Genomic DNA, 18,301 nt, shown 5'->3' on the forward strand with positions numbered 1-18,301 from the left:
GATGACCTTCTAAAAAATTTAGATTAGCATTTTATGTTAAAAAGCAATAGGAATTTACTGATATAAATTATGAACTCATTGGAGAAATGCAATACTAAGTAGTTTTAAATAAAAAAATTGCTAATAAATAATTATAATAAATTCGGTTTCAGGTTTAGATTTAATGTTTGAAATAATTTCGAAGTAAAATTATTTAAATTTTGATAGAATTTAAATTAAATTGTAAATAATTCAAATTTGAAATTAAATTAAGAACTATGAAGTACGACTTTGTTAAATACCATTGTGTGGGGCTCATGAGTAGGCAAAACTTTTGCATGGAGATGATATTTACAGCTCAACTGGTTCGGAGTTAAAGAGTTTAAAGTCAATCTTAACTGATTTTTTTACTTATTGAAATTATGAGTAAACTTCGTTTCTGTATAAGGCCTATGTATTTTAAAATATGATTTGGAAACTTCAAAATAAGGGTTTTCTCTCAAAGGTCCATACTATTTACAATCTGTTTAGATTTCGGAATCTTAATACCATAAATTTTGAAAAATTTTAAATTTTTAATTTATCATTTTTATAAAATGTTAATTTTCTAGATAATGTAACATTTCAGATTATTCCAATTTAGTCACAGCTGGAAGCCTTGTCAACTGAGCTTCAATTTGATATATGAGTCATCATAATACTTGATCTGGTTTAGAAGTTATTGAGAAAAAATAAAATACTGCAAATGTTATTTTGTATCAAATTTTCTTCTTGAATAACTTAAAAAAATTTAGAGCAACCGTTCAAAATGATTTCTTTTTTCTTTTGTTTTCAGGAGTTCAAATTAACAAACGAGTTTCCCTTGCATTTGCAAAAATTATTAGCTCGGAGAATATCATATTAGGATATTCTTTCATTGATACAGCCATTTAAGTTAGGTACAATCTTTTGATAAATATACTTAAAAAATATGGGAAAAAATACAGCTTTAGCTCATGAAATATTTGATTAAGAATTTGTATTTTGAACACTACATGGCTAAATAAGTACATAAACTTATAACAAGAGTTAATGAGAAGAAAATTTAATATACATTTTTCAAAAATCGCTCTCTTTCTTCACTACCTTCCTAGACCATTTTATACATTAATTTAATTTTTTACCTCTAAAACTATTAAAACTAAACTTTATTGAACTTAAATTAAAAACTTTTTAAAATTTTCAAATTTATTATTATAATGTACTAAAATATTACCCCTAAAGATATGCAAAAAACAAAAAATTAAAATCAAAATCTTTACTTCCTGAATAATTATTTAACTGCATAAAATTTTATAAAACTTAACTATTTTTTTTTTATTCAAAACTTAAATTACTCAAAGTTACCTGAATTAATATTTTACCTGAATATTTTCAGCGCTTATCTTACATATTTTGAGAAGTTATAAATTTAGTTGAGTATTGAAATTCTTTTACAGGATCTTGCTTCATTTGGTGTGGTGTACTCGTTATGGAAAAATTGTAATAAAATAATTAAAATGTTTTCCGCTTACAAAATTTTAAACAAAGTTTTTTAGCCTCATTTTCATTACTTTTATTTAATAATTTAATTTTTATCTTCATTAAATTATTAGAGAAGAATTTTCAATGTTTTTTCTCTAAAGGCTAACTGAATTTAATGAAAAACAGTTTGATTTTGTTCTTACTTTTTTTTTTGTTTTTGAAGGAAAACAGATAAAAGTAAGAACGCTTAAAGAAAATTTGAAATTTCATTTTATGTAGAAATTTTGTAAAAAAAAAAGTTTTCATTTTGTTTTGTTTAAACTTTTCATTTTCGTTTTTGTTTTTTTTTAGAAAAATTTTAAATTTCCACAAGGGAAAAAATTTTTGTTTTTAAATCGAAATTTTCCACAAAAAAATTGAAAATAACATAAGAAATAAGAAAAAACGGAAAACAACATTCTGGTTATAAGTGTTTTGGAAATTCATTTAAGTAAAAACGATGAAAATTTTTAAAGTTAGAAGAAATTTTAAGAAAAGTTTCTAGCATTTGGTCCAATTAATTTTAATATCGTACGAAAATGTCATGTTGCTGGAATTTATTTATGTGAAAAGAATAGACGATTTTGTATTTATGAGTGTCGAACAGGGTAACAGAATTAAATTAGACGCAAAAAAATGAGTTAGCGAAACTCATTTCGCCCATCACAACTTCATTTTTGTGTCATTATATCCAAATTTTTAACATTTTTCATTACCAATTTAGGAATGGTGGCAGTTAGAACCAACTTCTTGAATATACTTCAGAGATTATTCAAATATATTTTTAAAAATGGCATTCTTGTGGAAGAGTTTTCGTTGTAAAATAAAAGCCCGGTGAAGGCCGTGTAATTCTATATTTGACTTTGCAACAAAATTTTCTAAGACCCTTAGATGTTGATTTAACGGACTGAATAATAAACACAATAATTTTTTATATTATAAATGGAAATGAATTCTTAAATATACTCTCGAAAATAAAATTATTCAATAAAAGTATAAAAAGTAAAAAAAAAAACAAAATATTTATGTACTTATATACAGTGTAAACGGAAACAAAATCCAGTTGTTGAATCCTAAAAGAATCCTTAAATTTAAATTGTCATTATGATAATAATAATAATGTTTTACGTTTATGCAATACCATAATATTAGAAATAAAATATTTTTTTGGGGTAGCATTATAGAATTCAGATGCCATACTGTGACATAGAAATATTTCAAATTCATTGACTTATAGTATGAAGTTTTGTTATTTTACATTTACTTTTGATAGTCCAAAATAAATAGTAGTGAAAGAATTTTGTTAGTTTAGCATATTATGTAAAATGTTTATTGTAAGGTCTGGTCAAAATTATGTGCCATTATTAATTTTAATAAATTTCTTACAAATTTCAATTTAATGTGCTAAAATTTTTACTATAATTTATTTGAAACTAGCCCGAAATTTTGTTGTAATTGTAAATTTTTTAATTTGTGAATGAAAAATTTTAAAATTCTATCGTGTAGTTGTCTGTTATTGTAGTTTACATTACTTGGTTTACATATACGAGTAGTTATTATTAATTCCGAGCAAATATTCTTGACATGTAAAATTTGGAAATTGATATTTTTTTGGGAGAAATTCGTATAGGACAGTTCAGCTAAATTATTCTGCAGCGAAATTTAATTAATATGGAATTTGTTCAACGTAAACCCTATATACCATTTATAATTTTTTATAATAATTTAGATTTTTAAATTCAATTCGGCAATATATGTATGTTTAGCTTGTAAACACAAATTGCTTTCTTACATAATTTTATTAACGAAAATATTCCTTGAACACGAAAAATAATGAAAAATTGCATACTTTTAGGCTTAATCGAAACTAATAAAACTCGTTAACATTTTATTTCGAGCAATATGAATAATTTTAAATTTAATATTATTTGTAATTTATTTTAACCTTTTAATATCAAATTAAAGTGAAATGGACTTTAAAATTTTTAATAAAGAGTTTCTTGACGACTTACATGTTTATCTAGCTTGTACCTTCTGGCCTTTTACTATTTTTCGCGTGACTTGATTTTCCGCAACTGCGCTTGTTTTTATTTAAAATTTCTACAAAACGCATATTCAATTATTTTGTCAATTATATTAGACTTTTCATTCAGATGTGAGGCTTCCCTGAATTAGGTTTTAATTTGATATTTAGAAGGAATGGTAAAACTATATATGTAGTTTTTGATTTAAAGATTTTAAGGTCTGATAATCCGACTATAATTTTTTAATACTCTTTTATTTCTTTTTTCTGTTTTTTGTTTTCTTATTGTAATTTTTTTCATATTTGAGCATAAAATTACTTTTTCCGTAACTTTTGTTATTTCTTTAAACTTCAATTTAATACACAAATCGCTTAAATCAGATGAAAAAGTTTTCCATTTTTTTTTTGTGTTTTAATTTTTTTTTTTATTTTTTTGCGTTTTATTCAAAATTTCTTTTTTGTTTATATTTTAGCACTCCTGGACATTTTATTTTAAATGCGATGGGGACTTGTTGAGTTGACGACAGATTAAAGACAGATACTTTAAAAGAAAATTATAAAGAAGTTACAAAATATAATATTAAAATAGAACAGGAAAAAAAGAAAAGCAAAAAAAAATATTAAGGATTCAAGGAGCAAAAATGATTTTTGATAATTTTTTTTTTGTTTTTTTTTCATAATTTTATTTTTATTTTCCATTTTTTTTTCATTTCATAGCTTTTCAGTTTAGTTACGAAAAATTATTAGTTGTATCCTGTCTTAAATACCAGACATTTAAAAGGACATTTATATTAAAAAGTATAATAGAAAAAAAAGTTTAACACACAAAAAAGATGAAGGAACAAAAAATACCTTAAAGGTACAAAAAAAAAAAAAGTAGAAAAAAGCAAGTGGCCAAGTTGATGTCAAATGATGAGTTTGTAATAAAACACATTTTTTATTCTAGATTTTCATCTTCCCATCTAGATAAAGGTGAAATTAATTTTTCTCAATTTTTGGACAATTGAATTTTTTAGAAAAGAAAAATTTTCCAAATTTTTAAATTTTCAAGTCAATTAAAGTTCTTTTAAATTTTTTAGGTGAAAGGAAATGATATTCGGTTTAAAAGAAATTTGACCAACGAATCTCATTCAATTTATTGCAGTCAATTTGTTCATTAAACAGGTGAATGCTGTTAATTGTGAATTATTTTTGGATAAAAAAAAATTAACAAACGAATTTTTAATAATTTCAGAAATTAGGTCTTAAACAACGTTCATACACACCCATTATTTCCACTACTTTCTATAAAAATGTAATAAATAAGAGGAAGGAAATTTTAAATTTGGTTTGAATTTACAAGTTCATGGTTAGCATACGACTCATTCAATTTCAAAATGCAACTCATCGTTCTGTTTACAAGAAAAAAATAAATTTTGTGATTGCGACTATTAAAATTTTTTAAAAAAAAATTTGAAGAATTCAATCATAGATAATAGATGTAGGCATATAAAATTTTATACAAATGTCATTTCAGTTGAAAATGTCATTTCTTTTTGTGAGAAGATAATTTAAGAAGTTCGAGTCGCCAATACTTATACTCACATAGTGCATATTTGCCAACAGAAGTTTGCCGACGGTTGGTGTAAACAATAAATTTTTCTTCAATCAATAGTAATTTTCGGAATATGTTCTTTTAAAATTCAATTGCTTTGCCCAGAATATTCAAGTCTATTCAATTTAAAATAAAAATAAGAATTAGAAACCAGTCCAATCATCAACATGCAAGAATTTATTTCTGTTATACTTAAAAATCTTATAACCAACAATGTCAATGAATTTTAGAAGTCCTTAATAATAAAAAAAAAAGACAAAACCATTCTGCTCTTATTTAATGTAAATTTATACTTAGGATGTTCTTGGTTGTATGAAAGTTATATAAGGTTCATTTAAAATCGTTTGACTCTGTAATAGATCGCAATAAATAATATTTTATTTTTTTACTTTTTACATTTCTAAGATTTATAAATACATTAATAATAATTTATCATCATCATCATCCATCAACCATTATAAACACCTTATTCTTCATTATTACAGTCATTATACTCTATGTGTATGTAAGTTTATAAATAGGTATACATATTATAATGTAAATCTTATTTATTACATAAAATTATAATAATTTTTTTGTGCCCTGACAATAATAATGTAGGTTTTAAAATAAAAAAAAAAAAATTTTCATTTCTTAAATGTACAAGAGTTTATGAGAGTGTATAGCCCAAGGTCAACAAATAATAACGAATAATAATAATGAAAATTAACAAAGCAAAAAAAAAACAAAAAATATAAAATGAAAATGATCCCTTTGGCGTTTATTTGACGGTAACAAAAAAAAAAAAATTATTTTTTTTTTTTTTTTCGAAAAATTATTTTAATTTATTGTTAAAAGTTGTCAATGATTTTTTTTCTTAGTATAAGTATAAAAGGCGAAAATGGACGTTGTTAATATTCGACGATAAGAAATTACAATAACAAAATCCTATAATAAAATTAAAAAAAAATGTTACGATAAATTTTAAAAAGGATGTAAATTGAATAGAAAATTGTACGAGAAATGTACGAGACAAGAACAAAATTTTCAAAAATTTTGTAATTCAATGACAAAATCAATAAATTTTCTTCTCTTTTAATGTAAATGTTGTTATAGGCACGGCCACGTTCATTATTTGCTCGGCGACAATTAATATTAATGAAGAGAAAAAAAAAGTAACTTTCTATTTTTTATTAAAAGCAGAATGAAATTCTTTAAATTTTTAATTATTAAAGTGGTTCTTTTAAATTTCAAATTTTAAAAAGAATTTCTAAAGATTTTTACAAACTTATTTAAAAAGGACACCATTTACAATTTTTTTTTTAATTTTACTTATTTACTATTGTTTCCTTCTCCATTCTTCTTCATCAAATGATGACGATTTTTCGAGGTAATCTGATAGCTACATTTTGTGCGCCTAAATTATGATTGTTTTGGCTTTTTGTGCAATATAATAATTTGCTTGATAATTGCAATGCTTGGCCTAATCAATTCACCTGATATAAAACTGCTAACAGTTTACGATTCCTGCTGAACAGAGGCTCATATGTTGCCCGCTTTCCAAATGTCTCCGAGAATTCCAGAATATTAAACTTGTTATTTTTTTGTGAACAGTTAATCTTAAAATTAATTTAAATGTAAAGCATTTAAAAATTTATAACAAAAAAAATAGACTAACATGTCCAATGAGAATCTTATTAAATAAATATAAAAAACTATAACATTTTTATTTCCCCTACATAGCAAATATGATCATGTCACTTTAACATACCCGAGTAAACCTTCGTATATCTGTTTTTATCTCTTAAATTTTTACTTAAAAAACATTTAATAAAAAAACAACACAGATTATTGTTTTTTTCTTCTACAGCAAGCAGAAAAAAAAAACCGAAATTCACCACAGCAAGTTAAATTTGACATCATTAACAGTTTAACAAATTAACAACAGTCCTGAAGATGAAAAAAATGAAAAGTATAAAAATGTATATAAACACGTATATAATATACATTCCTGCATATTTACAACCAAATAGAACAATGTAATGCAACAAGCTGACGTCAGCAATAAATATTTGGTTGCCACTTGCCATATACCAAATACAGGGTTAATTGTTGCAATTGTACAAAAACAACATAATATGAAAATAATATGAAATGAATCTGAAACGACAATGAAAAAACTGTAAAAAAAAAAACAAACAGTAATCAATTTGGCAAGAAATGAATTGCAAATCAAAATTAAATTTGCTAAAGAAATTAAAACCCTGCTAACTTGAGATTTATTTAAATTTCAGTTGACAGGATTTTATTGAATTTCTTGTATAGGGCAACAAGAGGCAGATATCAAATAGTACATAAAATCACCGAAGGTCACAAATATTGTTGATTTTAAAGGAATACAAGGAATATAACCTTGTTTTGGGATGTTTAGAAATTCGAGTGGGTCTTCGGCAAATAGAGTAATTTATATTTTGTTTTTAAAGATAAAAATGTTTGAAGGTATGAAAATACATGAATTATTAATTCATACATGAGGGTATGAAAATAAGTTACATGTTTTTGGATTATCAGATAGCAATTTCCTTAGTTTGAAAGTGTTTGCAAGAGGCTGTTGAAACTGAAAAGATGGTATTCAAATTGTTCTGTTATATACCCACTCATGTAGATAAAAATGATGACGAGGGTAATATCCTCGTCATCATTTTTAAAAAGTGCGATTTTGTCGACGATCAAGATATTATGTAATTGTTCTGGACAAATTTGATCAGGTTTGATATGAGAACTCGGCCAATGTGATTAATATAATTTGAAATTGCGTATTCTTGTGATTAGTGAAAGCTACTCGTGTATTTTCAGGAGGATATGTTTTTGACTTCCAACTGCTTTGATCTCGTTCTGTACCCAAAGATTTAAGGATTTGTGAGGAGCATTAGCCTAACACTAGTTGGTAAGACTAAAATCATAACAAATTTTTTGAAAAATTGATTTTCGTACTTGATGCAAATATTTTTAATGAAATCTTTTAAATTTCTAGTATTTTTGTTTTCTCCATTTGTGAACGAATTCTCTTTTTTTTTTTTAATGTCAAATAATGATTTTTTAAAACTGAAAATTATACAAGAAGAACGAAAACATTGAAAAAAACTTAAAAAACATTGTAATGAAATTTTCATTTTAATAAGAAACGAAAATAAATTGAATGGGGTCACAATTATTTTTATTTTGTTTTGATTTTCTTTTATTTTTTTTTAATTATTTCAATTTTCCATCTTCATATACGTTTTTTAAATGACATTTAATTTTACAATTAATATGAAAGTGAAAAAAATCCAATAAAAGAATTGTGGTTAAAAAACAAAAAACAGAAAATGTGAGGAAAGTGAAAATTTTCTGAAAAGGCAAAAAAACAAACAGAGAGGCGAGTGTGATATGCAATTTGGAAACAATTTTATTTGATATTCTAGAATCTTATATAGACTCCTAGTATATTCTATATAGTTTGATAGATAAAATTAAAATTAAAGCAGATTAAATTGTAATTGTGTAGTAGGTGCGATTTGACATGAATAGTTTGATTTTCGTTCTCATAAATATTGTAGAGCATGTAAAGCCTTTATACCCAATAATTTATCTGCCTTTGTAACCAAAAATTTTTCTATATTACTCATATGTTAAAACATAAAAAAGCGATAAATGGAGGATTATTAACAGAAACTTGCATAGTACGAGAAGGTTCCCATATTTATGTCCCTAAATATTTATAGCCTAAATTCATAATGAATTATGAAAGATAATAAATTTACAATACATATTAAATTTAAATTGCTATAGTTTTGGTATTTGAACTTTTACAGGACGATCTAATTATACATGGTTTGTTTGCATAAAATCTAATCAAAATTAAATGAATTTAATTAGGGACGTGAGCTTGTTAAATGGTAACAACTAATCAAATACTCTTATAGATTGTTTTAATAATTTAAGAAATGCATCTTTGAGCAGTAAAATCGTATGGTGATAGGCGTAACATAATAAATTCACATTTATTCTAAAATATTTCTATGTTCTGCTGGTAAAATTGTCCCTTCACTATTCAATAAATTTCTCATTGATAATGAGCAAATAAGAGAATAATTTACTATGACATTAGATAAAATTATTAAAGTATAATTAAATATTATTAATGTACTTAATGCAAAAAAATCTTATTAAATTTCTATAATAAAATTTTCAAGTCCACCTCTTCAAAAAAACCATCAGTGAAAATTTAAGAAAGTGAATATTTTTGAAAAGTTCTAAAAAACTCATTCTTCTCTTTCCCTCTAAAAGATGTTCTCTGCAATTTTAATTTTGGTTTTGAATATTAAACAATATGAAATTGTTTTCTTTCTAATGAATATATGCAAAAGTAAAGAATGACTCTTTAAAATTATTAGAGCTTCAATAATTGATTTTAATTTCTAAATATTTGAATTATGCAATTTTACTAAAAATATAAGCGTAAAAATTAAATAGATATATGTATGTAGAGAAAAAAATAAAATTTTCCTTGCAATTTTAAACACATTCTACAAAACTTAAAAAAAAGAGGGACTTTCTTAACTACTCCTACTTGTTCGTCCTTATGTACTCCGTTAATTTGTCTATTACAAATTTTTTGCTATTTTTATACCCGTACGAACATATTATGTTCGAAGGGTATACTAAATTTGCCTTACCGTTCGTAGCGTTGAGAAATTTCGGCCTGAGATATAGACTGAAGTGTATGTATTTGATCAGTTTCGAATTCTGAGTTGATTTAGCTTTGTCTGCCCGCCTGTACGTCCGTCCGTCTGTCTCAACGATAACTCAAAAACTAATTGAGCTAAGTTCACCAAATGTTCGCAAAATTATTTATTATAGTAAATGGCAGAACTCTTTTTAAATTGGATATGATCAGGGTACTGGTTCGGGTAGCTGCCACACAACTTCAAAATTTATTTGTCCATATCTCAGAAACTGTAAATGTTGTGATATTAAAATTTCACACAAACGATTATATTAGTAGGGCCAATGTGTTTGATAAAAGCCGTTGAAATTGCTTGGCTCTTTCTAGTGGCAGCCATTCAACTTTAATAGTAGTTTGACCATATCTTAGAAAATATTGAAAACCCAGCTGTGCAATATTCATTCGCACATAGAATAACAAATTCGTACGGGTATCACAGAGTTGACACGGTCAACTCTATCTTGTCTCGTTTTTAATTATTTTTAGTAGGCACAAATTTTTTATAAATTTAATTGTTTAAAGGAAATGTGCTATTTATACAAAGTGTAAATTTGTTCAACTGAATTTTTTAAATATACCTTTTAAAGACTTTTGTATCTGTTATTTAACTATACATATATATATATATGTATAATATACTATATTGCATTGTAGTCATTGTTAACATTGTTTTTAAGATAGACAAAAACAAGAAAAGAGGTCATAAATTAAATCACATAATAAAAATATCATTTAACAAAATAAGAAATAGTAAAAAGAATTTAATGACACAAAAACTTGCATGTGACAAGTACAATATACATATATATATAAATGTGTATGCAAAAATATACACAATTAAAATTTTTTGAATTTTCAAATTATTTTAAAGAATTTCAAATATTATAAAAATAATTTAATTTTTTCTGTATAATTTATTCAAAACTTTTATTTAATGCTTTTATTATACTATTAAATTGACATAGTTCATTTAATTATATTTATATTCTAATAATGTTTTTGATTTTAATTATTTTTTATTTTAAGAATTCTTCTTAGGAATTTTATAAATACAACATATAATATGAAAGTAGCCTCATATTTACTTAAAAATATTCAATATTATAATGTTGTTTTGTATATTTAGAAGGAAACTAAAAATTTTCTTAAATAATAGTTTCTAGGTAATAATAATGAAAGAGGCAGTACGAAGTAACAGAGTACACGAATCTAAATTTTTTGCGTATATTTAAAATAGAGCAATTACACAAGCTATTAAGTAGGTGTTTGTATGATTAAGATTCACAAATTTTAGGCAACAACTTTTCATACCCTTTTTCCACTAACATAAATATTTGTTTTAATACAGGTGTTAAAATTCATCGAAAGACAAAGATAGGCGGACCAAAACTGTTGTAACACTTGAGTTATTTTGTTCAAGCCCTTTCCCTTATAAGCCGAGATGCGTCAACATTTACATGCTGTTAAATGAATGTCACTATTTCGCATATACCAGAGAGCACACAACATATTATGAAAGAACTTGCTATGGAAAGTTTGTATTTGATGCATATTTATTTGACTAACATATTGACAATTACAGCTGCATAATATTAATTTTCAAACTAATTTTCAAATTAATAATATTAATTTTCAATTCAAAATAATATTAATAATATTAATATCAGTATATAGCTGAATAGTTCTGCATAGACTTAAAAATTCCTACAATACTGTTTTAATACGCAATTCAGCTTATGACTTATACGAGAGTCACTATTTATATTTCGGGTCTAGCAATAAAAAACAAACATTTATCATTGGAAATGGTTTTATTGTTTTTCAAAATATTCCCCATGAAGATCAATACACTTTTGCATGCGCTGAAACCAATTTTCGTATCACTTTTTCCACTCCGATTGAGACACCTCCAAAACATGGTTTTTGAACGCATCGACTGCTTCTTCAGGTGTTGAAAATCGTTGTCCACGCATTTTTTTTTTGATGTGAGGGAATAAGAAGAAGTCATTGGGTGCTAAATCAGGACTGTACGGCGGATGACCCATCAATTCGACATTTTGAGTGCTCAAATAGTCCATTGTTTCAGCTGATTTGTGAGAGCTTGCATTGTCATGATGAAGAATGATTCGCCGGCGCTTGTTTGTTTTCCTTATTTCTTCGAAAACTTTCGGCAAACAGATGGTGGTGTACCATTCAGAATTGACCGTCCTACGTTCCACTAAAGGTACTGTGGCCACATGACCGGTTATACCAAAAAAAAACGCGATCATTTGCTTCGATGTGCTTCTTCCACGAACAACTTTTGTTGGATTAGGCTCGTCTTGGAACACCCATACGGTCGATTGCTGTTTCGTTTCGGGCTCATATGCATAGATCCATGATTCATCACCTGTGACTATCTTATAAACGTCTTTTGACGCACCGCGATTGAATTTTTTCAACATTTCTTTGCTCCAATCGACACGAGCCTTCTTTTGTGCAATCGTCAAATTTTTTGGGATCCATCGACAACACACCTTTTTCACGGCAAGATGTTCATGCAATATCTTATGTACGCTGGTGGAACTAATGCCCAAGGATGCCTCAATCTCACAGTATGTCACATGCCGGTCCATCATTATCATTTCGCGCACAGCATCGATGGTTTCCGGCAAAACGACCGAAATTGGCCAACCTTCACGAAATTCATCCTGGAGCGAACGGCGTCCGAAACCAAACTCTTGGTACCAGCGATTTACAGTGGTTTTTGATGGTGCTTCATCACCAAAAGTCGAAACAAGTTGATCGAGACACTCTTGTCTCGATAATCCGCGCCGAAAATCGTAAAAAATCATCGCACGAAAATTTTCACGGGACAATTCCATTTTTTGACCGAGATGAATTTTTCAAGTCACTGTAAACAAAACAATTCGCGCTCGAATGACAAAACGTTCTGAGTGAAGTTGTCCTAAAAAATGTCAAACTTTCCAATGGAAGTGTCAGATTGCACCTGGCAGCACTAGTATTGCCAGGACCCGAAATATAAATAGTAACCCTCGTAATTGCTGAATTTTTTATCAATGTCGTTTTAATTCAATTTTAAAGTCAACGAATGCCTTCCACCATTCAGGTAGCAAATATAAATAGAAAGTCTTTACTAATCTACCGAACTATTCCTCTAATCTAACTTCATAATATTATCCGAGAAATATAAATAACGCCTAAATTAATTTATTATTGTAATTAATTTAGGTCTTCAATATAAAATTTTTAAATTAGGGAAAATTTCAAAATAAAATTTGTGCTTAAATAATTTTATGTGTCTTTTGACTTGAAATCGCTAAATAAAATTTTCCTTTCATTTTGATAAAACTGTACATAAGTAGGATTATGCAAAATTATTTGAGAGTCAATTAAAAATAAAATGTTTTAATTAAAAATATAATAATATTGCATAAAATGTTGTTTTAATATTGCAATGAAAAGTGTTTGAAAAACAAATTAGAAATGAAAAAAAAAAAATGTGCGATGAAAATGGAAAAAGTTCTTTTTATGTTTCCGTACCGTAAATAAAACATCGAAATTTGATAATGAACGAATTCATCAACATAAACCGTTATTTAAAGAAAAACTTTTAACATTAATTTCAAATAAAATATTTTTTTTTTCAAATGCATGAAAAGTACACAGAATAAAAAATTTTTAATATTTTTTTTCAAATATTTTTTGATGTATTAAAATTTTTATCTTTATGACAAGAAAATTTCAATATGGCCTTGAATCCGTTCGTCATTTTTAAATGATATAAAAAGGAAATTATGTCCAAAATAAGAAAAAAAAAAAATCTAGTTCTAGTTTGATTCAATTTTAAAGGTTTTTTTTTTTCTTATTGAAATAGAAATTTTTTCAATTTGGGATTTAATATTTTTTTTTTCGAAAATTTTATTCAAAGGAACAGAAAATGGACTATTTAAGTTGCTTTAAAGATGTTTTCATTTCTAATATTTTTTGAATTAAGGAAAAAATGTTTTTAGCTAAAATGCATTTTCTTTCTTATACCCTTAAAAATTTAATTTTCGGGGTCATGATAAATTTCTGACTTCGTTTGCTATTATTATCCATACATTCTCTAAGACGTCTCGATTGTAAAATTTGATATTCTATAATGCAAGTCGTGCTACTTTTAGAAAATATGCCATCATTTCGAGTTATGCGTCTATCAGTATATGAGTACTTAAATAGACTATTTTCATAACACTTTTAAAATCAATTAAAAATTATCAATATCAACTCTGCCGTTAATGCAAAATTTTCAGTTTAATTAGCCCTATTCTACTTGTATAGTTTCTGAGTACTTCAAATTTACTATAAAAATTTGTTATTAATTATTATAATTACAAACAAAAATTATTTTACCCTAATATTTTTAAATTTTCAGGAAATAGTGGAATTAATAAAGGTCTTTTATAATTTGTTTTACATTTTTGCATAGCAAATCATAATTTCATACTCATAAGAAATAATTTGAAATTTGGTACAAGGATCTACACAATCAAATAGATTTTGGGTGGAAATTTTTAAAATATAATCTTAAAATGACTTCAAAATCTCTATAAGATTTTTTAATTTGTAGAATTGTTTGTTTACTTTATGAATAATTATTATTTTTCTTATTTAATTAACAAGCTCCGCCTTTTAAAAATATTAAAAATAATAAGAAAAAGAAAATTTTCAACCAATAAAATATTTTAAAAATTTTTAAATTTTTTGTTTTCTTTTATTAAAATATGCAATTTACAATTAAAAAAAAATTAGTTTTTTTTTTAATTACTATTTTCAATTTACTTTGTATTTCGAAATTTTTGTAAAATTATGAATAATATTTTTAGATTAAAAACGCAAATTCTCCACCCAAATGAAAAAAAATTTTATATTTTGTGAAAATTTAGTTTACGAGTAGCTGTGAATTTCACAAAAATTTTATTTTTAAAAATTTTAAATAATTTGCCAAATTCAAATTATAATAAAGTTTATTGCTTGTTTTTTTTTTGTTATTTAGATTTTCATGCTGCTACTCAAATGCTGTTAATTCATGCGGGTCAGTCATGTTAAACGGCAAATTAGAGCCAGAAAATAAAATATTTAAAAAAAAATTTTTGTTTTCGCTGAAACACCATGATATCGTAAAAATTTTCTGAGAATGAAATTTTCTTAAAAGTTTTTTGTTTATGTTAAAAGGAAAATTTTGTAATTAGCATTTTATTTGTCTTTTTTTAAATGATTGAAAATAAACACAGATGCAATGCATATTTTTTGAAAAAAAAAAATATTGAGTACAAGCTGCGTTATCTCAAAAAAATTCAGATTTATTGAAAATTAACAATTTGAGCATGTTTTCGAACAAGATTAGAGCGTCTTTAGCAGAAAACTGAAAATAATTTTTTATTCGACTTAATTTAAAAGAATATTAACCAATTTGTTCTTTAAAGTTTTTGGAACCAAGAAAATTATAATCCATAAATAGATTCGTTTTGTTTCATATTACAAATTCTTAGAGAACGAGTGTATTAACACGTTGACAAGCTTTGGTTTTTCATTTGTCACAAAATGACGAGTAAATGACAAGAAACGTAATTTCTTATAAATATGCCATTTTAACAATTTTCACAGAAAAATATTTGAAAGTTGGTGCTTTTGTATACTTTTTGTATCCATTACATAAAAAAGTCAAATAACGGAAAATAAAATCATCTTAAAATAGCTATATTAAATCCATATATTTAAGTATATGTATAATTATGTGTATGTACATTTAAAGAACAATTTTTGGTACATTTAAAGAGCGACAATGTGTACTTGTTTAAATATACGAATTATATAAGAATGGAAACTTCTCCATACTGTTGCGGAACAGATGGATGACATAATCAAAAGAATGAGCAAAGGCAGAAAAATTTATTAAAAATTTTTTTTTCTCGAACGGGACACGAGCTACTGAAATACTGCTTTCTAGGCGAACGCTTTATAGCAACTGAGCTACAAAGGTATGTAGAAACTACCGTCAAACTGTTCTTTACATTGCTTTATACTGTAATCTACTGTTATATGAGATGCTACATACAATCTTCTATTTGAAACACACAATCACAAGAACATAAATTGAGCCTATTACACTAATGATATTATAACTAATTACCAATACAAACGTGTAGGGGTTTTATATTTATTATTAATTCTTATATGAATAACTATTAAAAACATTTTCATACAAACTATGTAGAACAATCGAATGACGTAATCAAAGAAGTCAAGCAATTTTTCAATTATATTCCAGTTGGTGGTATATGCAATAAGAAATGACATATCAAGTCGATTCTAAAATTATTTTAAGAATGATGATTTCTTAAAATTAATTAACAAGTATGATGTCAAGTACTCATTCCATCAATTTAGAAGAATATTATTTTTACGAGTAAACGTTAGCAAATTATTTTATATTTTGGCATTAAAATTTGTAACGCACAAATCACATATTTTCTGAAATGAATTCATTATAACAATAGAATTTTTTTTTAAAATTATTTTAAAATAATTTTTAAATTAAAACATTATTTTTTCTTTTGTTTCTATACAGGGAAGTTGATTTATTCATTAATGGTGTAAGTGAAACCACGGAACAATAAGTTTGGCAAAAAATTTTTGTTTTTATGAAACAAAATAAATTTAATTTAAATTCTTTCATCGCAATTATAAATTATTTTTTTTTTATTAAAGTAACTTTATAATAAAAAGTATTATATTTAATAAGAGTATATTTAAATTTATACATATTGTATAACAATATACTATTTCATTAAAAATATATTAAAAAATTAAAAATAACACGGGGAGAAACCACATTTTTGTATATTTCTTGTGCCACATTTTAATTTCTGATTGGTATATGTGAAATCCAAAAGAGAATCGGCCTACATTTTATATATGCTAATTATTTTTGATTTTATTTAGGTACTTGTTAAATTATGATATTTTTTTTTTTGTGAATTAGATTGACTTTAATTAAGAATTTTGTTAAAGTACTAAATTGTGTAATGTATACGAATAAATTTTCTTTGATGAAATCCCAATTTGTAGCAGACTTTCTCATAACAATATCTCTATCTTTTCCTATTCTATATGTTGGGCCAATCGAAATTGGCAATGAAAAATATCAAACACTGAATAGTCTGGCCCAATCGAAATAGGGTATCGAAATAATTTACTTTAATCAGTTTATGCACTTCTTATGCAGAAGTAATGAAATTTTAATTTAAGAAATTGAAAATTTCACTATTTTCTTTGAATTTTAAAATTCGTTCCAAATTGAAAATAAGCAGTTGAAATTTTAAAATCAAAAATTATTAAAATGGTTTTCACATTTTCAATGTATTTTAGGATGAATTCATCTTAAGATTAAGACAATGCTGGTTTTTTGAATGTAAGAGGTATTAATTATGGTAAATCAATTTATGTGGTTAAACGCGTTACACGATATATGAGCAAAATTTCCTGAAATACTTTTGTATGGTGACAATATCCAGCAGACCTTGTGGTAAAATTTTATTTTTCCACTTTAATCAGATTGCAAAGTTTACCTACGATGACTGTTATGGGTTGCCTAAAAGAGTACAAGTTGAACGAAATTGGTCTTAGAACAGTCAGAGCTCTTTCGTGCCATGCTATTAAGATTTTTTTGTATATAAATGTATCGTTTGTTACAGGGTTTGAGGAGTCTTATCTTGTGATGTCTTGCGTCTAGAAGGCAAAAAATAGAGGGCAATTGGTTAGGATTCAAGATTGCAGGATTGACTCGATATTATTTTCAATATATATGGTTTAAGTGTTTGAACAGTTGTTTGCGAGGAAAAATGACGGCGGTACCGTCCTACATCTGCAAAAAGTTGGTAATGTTAAATGAAAATTCTGGTTGTTCTGATGGTTGTTTCAATATTGAAAAGGGTTAATAAATTTCAATAGTTTTGAATTCTAAACTTCACTGTTATCCACATTTATCTAAAATTGAATGTTATTTATTTAAATAAAGTCGTTCGTCAACAATATCATCTTAACTTCTATATTGTCCTAGATATATTTTGACCTTTGCATATAATGAAATTTTCAAGTTTAGGTTGCAGTATGGCGTAATTTTCTAGAGTGGACTTACTTTAATAAATTGAAACCGTTTCTAATTAAACAGAAACACGTCATTCGCTTAATTTTTAAGGCCATTAGGCGTACACCTATTAAAGCAGATTTGAAACAAGAACAAAAAAATTTGCTATGAATGTAAAAAATTGCCTTTTTACTTTTGACCATTTTTTCTTTGGAGGTGCTTTGTCGTACGTATGCTTATTCCATGCGTGCAAGAAATCAGCTCCATACTAAGTAGGATGTTATC

This window comes from Condylostylus longicornis, unplaced genomic scaffold (assembly GCF_029603195.1).
Source record: "Condylostylus longicornis isolate FDR11 unplaced genomic scaffold, ASM2960319v2 ptg000054l, whole genome shotgun sequence".
NCBI classification, from domain to species: Eukaryota; Metazoa; Arthropoda; class Insecta; order Diptera; family Dolichopodidae; genus Condylostylus; species Condylostylus longicornis.